Source organism: Austrofundulus limnaeus, unplaced genomic scaffold (assembly GCF_001266775.1).
Source record: "Austrofundulus limnaeus strain Quisiro unplaced genomic scaffold, Austrofundulus_limnaeus-1.0 Scaffold58, whole genome shotgun sequence".
In the NCBI taxonomy this organism is placed as follows: domain Eukaryota; kingdom Metazoa; phylum Chordata; class Actinopteri; order Cyprinodontiformes; family Rivulidae; genus Austrofundulus; species Austrofundulus limnaeus.
The window spans coordinates 1,053,744-1,059,875 of NW_013952460.1; the positions used below are offsets into that span (position 1 = coordinate 1,053,744).

The following is a 6,132-nucleotide window of genomic DNA, read 5'->3' on the forward strand; positions in this document are numbered from 1 at the left end:
ATCCCTTCACGCATATAACCTTAATCATTCTCCCCACTGCAGCATTACACAAAAACAAAGCGCTGCCATAATGAGCAGCTTGTAGTGAAAAGGCAGAAGAAAGGGCAGTAATATGAAATCGGATGGAGCGGCTTTGATGCTCTCCGTTAACTTTATTGAGCAGCACCAGATTCCGCCGGACTGTGTTCTTTCAACCACAAGAGAGAACGAAGGAAGCTCAGCCCCACCCAGGACTAACACACGCTTCACATTTCTCATTTCCAGCACCGGGGCGAAGGGGTGCGAGGGGCAAAATGCAATATTAATTCCCCCTTGTATTACGTCTTAATATGCAGTTCATCTTGACTTTTGCACATGACTTGTCCTTTCATTTGCATAGCCCCGGCCTCCCATTTCCTAATTTCACAGTCATTATCCACTGAAGTCTTCTTCTTTTTTTTTTTTTCCGTGGGCATCACTAATTACGATGAACTATTTTGAAGGTCAACCAAGCATCCTTGTTTGCTGACATGCAAGTCCAATATGTGAGGTGATATACAGAGCACGTCTAAACATAATACGACCCGATGTGCAGAAAGAAAAAAAAACCTTTAGTTATTATTAAACTATTAATAATCTGGTTTCTACAAGCTTGTAAATGTGCACTTCTTAAAATAAAAAATTTATACCATAATGTACAGTAAGAACACATTTAACTTATTTTAAATAAAATGTCAATGATTTTCAATTTTAGCACGCTGTTCGATTTCTTTCAAYGCTTTACACTTGAGGAGTGTATCCCCTCATGGTTTTCCACTTAGTCTCGTCAGGAGCGTCTGACTTACCGTAACTACAGCTAGAGCAGCTTGCTCCGTACACAGCCTATTACAGAGCCCAGTTTTATTACCCATTACTACTGAGGTCATTAGCAGCAAGAGGGATTGTATGCTTCTTAACCTATTGATCAATGTAACTACTACCATTTAATCCTGTGCTGAAAGAGTGAAAATCTCCCTAAGACGGGCTCCTATTGAGTGGAAGGGCGGGAGGAGCACTTTACCTGAAAAATATTGCCTTGGCCGCTACATCATGCCCATTTAACGCAAACATGGGACGCCAGTTGCAATTTAKAGCGCTCCCATATGATGCCCTCCCTTATCTCCTGGATAACATCATGACTCCAGATGAGCCACAAAAATACATCACCGCCTAAAGATAGCCTAAAACGGGACTAATAACTGGAGGGATCCACTGAGCCCAGCTCTAATCTCCTCTCCCAATATAAGGGGTGTGAAAAAGAGGACATTCTGAGGATGCCAGAAATAGCTGACGTTTATGAATTTCATGAAGGTGCGGTGCTCTCCAGGTGCCTCCCATACATAAACATTCAAACCTGGAACGTTCTCACACAGCTGCAGAGTGACTGGAGGCAAAATACTGTACCAGCACGGGCCTGCTGGCCAAACACACACGCAGATAAACACACACAAATGCACAAATCTAAACTGTAGCATGCGAGCAGCCGCCGGTTCACAGAAGCACATGTGCGGCCCAGAAGGTGCTTTAGATGAAAAACTAAATTGAATTTTCTAAACCGAGCACAGTGCATATTTGTACGATGAGTATTTAAGCACAAAAAAATGCAAACAGCAAYATTTTCAATGATTTCGGGTGTTTTCTCTCTATTTAAAACAACTACAATCACTGTCAAAATATTCTTTTTGTTCTCTGCACACCTCTGTCCGTGCACACGCATGCATTCTGACAGGTGCAGAAATTATTTATCATTTGTGGGGATCTGCTGAACGCCCACTTGTAGCTGTGCATTAATCAGAGTAAAAGTGCAACATCTGATAATCAGAAGACACACATGCGGCATCTGAGGCGGCCTCCTGAGCGCTCCGTCCAATCACGAGTCAGAAGTCAACTGTCTGAGTGAACAAAGCTGTCTGAGACTAACGGCCGCCGCACAAAAAACAGTTAAGTAAAACATGAATGGAGCAGGGAGGTTGTTCACTGTGCAGAAAGGTGCAGCCGCCTTGAAAGACAGAAGGGATGAAAAAGGAGGAGGAAAAAAAAGAATAGAGGGAATTATCAAATTTTCATTTGCGCTCCCTGGGGTCATCTTGTTTTCTGGGGGCATCAAATAGAATGGAGAAGTAAAAAAAAAAGAAAATAACAAGCTCTAGAGAAATCACAGAGTCGAGTCCGTTTGATGCTGTTATTTTACCTTGGCCTACTGTGGCRCGAGGAAACGACTCCCCATCCCGACTATGATCTCCTGCATGAAAACGGTGCCGAAATGAGGATTTCACGRGAGCTATTGTATTTAAGTGATGTGTGAACGTAATTAGTCGCTGACAAGACTGGAAGGATAATTCCATATTACCCATTCAGGTTGATTGAAATCTCTGAAGTGGAGAGCATTTTCTCTCCACAGATTAAAAAAAACATTGTGTATTCATAATAATGGTTTTTACGCATAATAATGAAATATTAACCTTTTTTCCTCCTGAAATATTCCCTGTATTTAATAAGAGTTATACGTTTCCAAACATATCCCACAATTTAAAACTATTTATCCCCACCTAACTTCAGACTGGTCGAATTCCTTTCTCATCATCTACAATCAAGCCGTTTTAAAACTATTTACAGCGAACATAAACAAGCTAATCACAGCCACATTCGTCTCCCCGTAGCACGAGTGCAGCACTCGGTGTTCTGGCTGTAGGAGTGTGTGGAGGCTGCAGCCCAAATGATCTGCAGCAACTGTAAAAACAAAAGTTAAAATTGCATTTTAATTAACTCCTGGATCACAAACAAACAGGTTTTTCCTGGCGCTCGACCCGGTGTCGCGTTCGAGCAAACAAACCGAGCGGCGAAACGAGCGGGCTCTCACCCCAACAATAACAGCTGAGCTGCGACCTGGACGCCGTTTCCCACAGTGGGAGCAGCCGCCACAGCAGGTGACCGCTGCACACGCACACATCAACCACCCTCCTTTCCCTCAAACACACACCGAACGCTCACTAAAYATGTTGCTGCTATGAAATGTTCTATTTTGTTCAGAAAATATACTGAAATTTATTGCAAGATTACTCTAAAATACATTAGAAAAAAATTGAAAGTAAAAATAAAATTACTTAAAAAAATTAAAGTGACACAGATGCTCTTATATATTTATACATCTTCAAGTCCAAAGGTTAGAGCGTCTTGAACATTTCCATTTGTGACTCAGTGTCCCGTCACTTTTTTTGACCTTTCAGGCCACACCTCCAGGGACGTATTTCACACGATAATTAGGTTCAGATATCTGGCTTACCGATTTTCATGTGACTGACTGCTCTACCACACTCCACTGCTCACTGTCGTCCCCTTTCCACGACGCATCTCAGCATCACTGTCGCTGTAATCTGCGTGGCCATTCTCCAGCGCCACACAGTTGCGTGTTGTCAGAGGTGTTATTTGAGCCGGTTGAGATTTAATTAAGATGGTTGCCTGTAAAAATCCCTTTTTAAATGAAAAGTGTCGCGAAAAAGACAATGCCCAACACATCCTCGCTCAGACWCTTTCTATCCTCTGCACAGAAAAGCTACGTTAATCCCTCTTTTCCATGACGGCAGACAAGAAGTTCTGTTGCTACTTGATGCTCATAATTTATGTGATTTGTATAAAAAACACGTCTAACTTAAATAAACAGCAAGTTTATAAAAAATATGGGGATGCCCTAAATATTTTTGTTTTTCTTCCTGATAATCCACTCTTACTTTTTTGTAGTCTAACATGCCGGTGAACTCACACGCCTAAACGTTTTTATAAATTTATAGGTCATGACTGAAACAAGTGATGAAAAAGATTTTCCACCATAAAACACTCCACACCATGTAATCTCATCATTATCCTAACATCTCAACCTTTAGAGACATATGCCATCTCAAGTGTAGAGTTAATCTTCCTGTTTGAAACAGAGACGCTCATACTCCAAGCAGTAACGACCCTTAAAAAAAAAGAACACAAGCCATTTTCAAGTAAAAACACGTTTTAGTTGGAAATGCCAAGGACTAACAGCAGACAGCAGCTGGTGGCTCACTATATCACTTCTAAACTATTCCCATGTCTGTGTGTGTCTTTGCTTGCCTGCTCCAGTACAAAGCAGAGACCCGTCCCTGTAAAGGATATCCCAGCGAGCCGTGGGGCTCTACGAGCTACCCGCCCCCCCGTGCCCCCCTCTCCTGGTACACAGCTAATATCTGGTTGCCTATGTCATGGTTTAGAAATGACAGGTGCTGGCAGCCCCTTGCCTTGACAGGCCACTGCACAAATAACGCTCCTGCCTGAAAGGGCTAATGCACTACTAATGAACAATAAATCAACTTTGATTACAAACTGTCAGTCCAATCAGCTCGCACTCCAGCTCTCCCAAACTGCGCGTCTCGGCTGCACAGCTGCACGGCGTTAGGCTGAACGCTGCCCCGTTCAGTCTGCTCCACTGCCGCGGCGCTCTTCTGCCGCTCGCTTTTCAATAAAGCTCTCACTTTTTAACACTGATGCAAGGAGATGAAACAGTGCAGCCCAAATAAAAAAAAAGAAAAAAGTTTCTGCTAACTTGCAACTGCAAAAGGGAGAAGGAGAAAAAAAAGTCTAAAACCAAAATGTGTTTTCTTCCACTAAATATATGACTTGAGTTATTGCAGTAAAAAATAACAATAATAATTTTACAGCATAAAACAAGAGTCAACAACAAAGTGCCTCAGAAATGCCTCTATTATACATAAACTACAACTCAGACAGTCAAACTTTCCAGTAACAACAGCGATGACATTTAGAGTGACAACTTCGTTTGTGGCGACTGTGTCAAATATAGAGCTGTGCCAGCCTCCGTCTTAATTCCCTGTGACACCATGAGGACAGTGAGAATCAGTCCAGACTGTAGCCTGGGAGCAAGAAAACTCTCATCAGCTCTCATTAAATCCAAATAAAAACAACCAAAAAGCACACAATAAGAGAAAAGTCAACTTGTAAAAAAAAAAAAAAACAGTAGGTTTTCCAAGTTTAAGGCTTTACTGTGAGTAATATCTTAATATGAGAAGAAGAATGTTAAAACAAGAAGAAAAAGTTAAAAAGACAAACCTGTTTCCTGTTTTTCTAAGAACTTTCCATAATTCAAAGAGCCCACAGTACAAACTCAGATCCTGCCTAACTGGTTAGCTCACTGTCTGCAAAGTAAATAAAACTAATCAAACTGTGTGAAAAGGTGCATGGAAACTTCATTTCAAATTAAAACAGATCCTATTTAATAAATTAATAAAAAACAGCTCATTTTTTATCAACGAACAACAAACCAGTAAACAAGTCAACAACAACATCTCTCACAGTTTGTTTCAATCAGATAAACATCCAGATACAGTCTGTGTACATGATCTAATGCAGTGCAATCTAAACTTCATGATGCCTGTTATCATGTTCTTCTCCTATCAGTAAACTGTCAGAGGCTCAGTGACAAAGTAAACCCCGAAGAACTCCTCGTCTCACACAAACTGCAGGACAAAAATAACCAATTGCAATGACAGAACATCAGCGACACAGACAATAAAACTCCTTTCTTCCCTTTTCCCTGGTCAAATTAAATCGTCGACTTGTTCTTTTCCTTCTCTTACACAAGAAAGCTGGCAAAATCAGAGAAATCAATCATATTGACAAACCTGACAAACTCCATTTAGCTGGCAGGGTAAACAGAGTGCCGGGCCACGCGGTGCGGAGTGAAGCAGAGCGGAGAGGCGAGCGGCGAGGGGAAGAGAGAGAGAGAGAGAGAGAGAGAGAGCGAGAGAGAGAGAGCGAGTGAGCCGGGAGGCTGAGAACGAGGCGCTGCTGTGTTGTCGAGTCTCCAACCTTCCTCAGGATACAGACAGATTGCACGCGCAAGGTTGCTCCCTGGCTGACAAGATACAAAACTATCCAATCAACCACGCCCTTCTCCACCAATCACAAGCAGCCCTCTAAACATAATCAATTCAAAAGGGGCCACACAATAGGGATCCACAGGACTGGGTTGCAGGTGAAACTGTGCCTTTGTGAGGGGGCCCCTTTAAAAAAAAAAGGAGCGAGAGAGAGAGAGAGAGAGAGAGAGAGAGAGAGAGAGAGAGAGAGAGAGAG

At 42.2% G+C, this 6,132-nt stretch overlaps 1 protein-coding gene across 6 annotated transcripts in view; it reads right to left on the reverse strand.

The window, feature by feature from the left end:
* The window catches only part of foxp1b (forkhead box P1b), a 230,273-nt gene that overhangs the window by 43,371 nt on the left and 180,770 nt on the right, over nt 1-6,132 (reverse strand). Inside the window, exon 1 of one of the 6 annotated variants that reach the window (XM_014009472.1) lies at nt 5,682-5,857. The exons of the other annotated variants lie outside the window; for them this stretch is intronic. The gene's annotated coding sequence lies outside the window, so the exon portion shown is untranslated. Of the gene's footprint in view, nt 1-5,681; nt 5,858-6,132 lie in introns of those variants that run through there. 6 annotated transcript variants of the gene reach the window in all.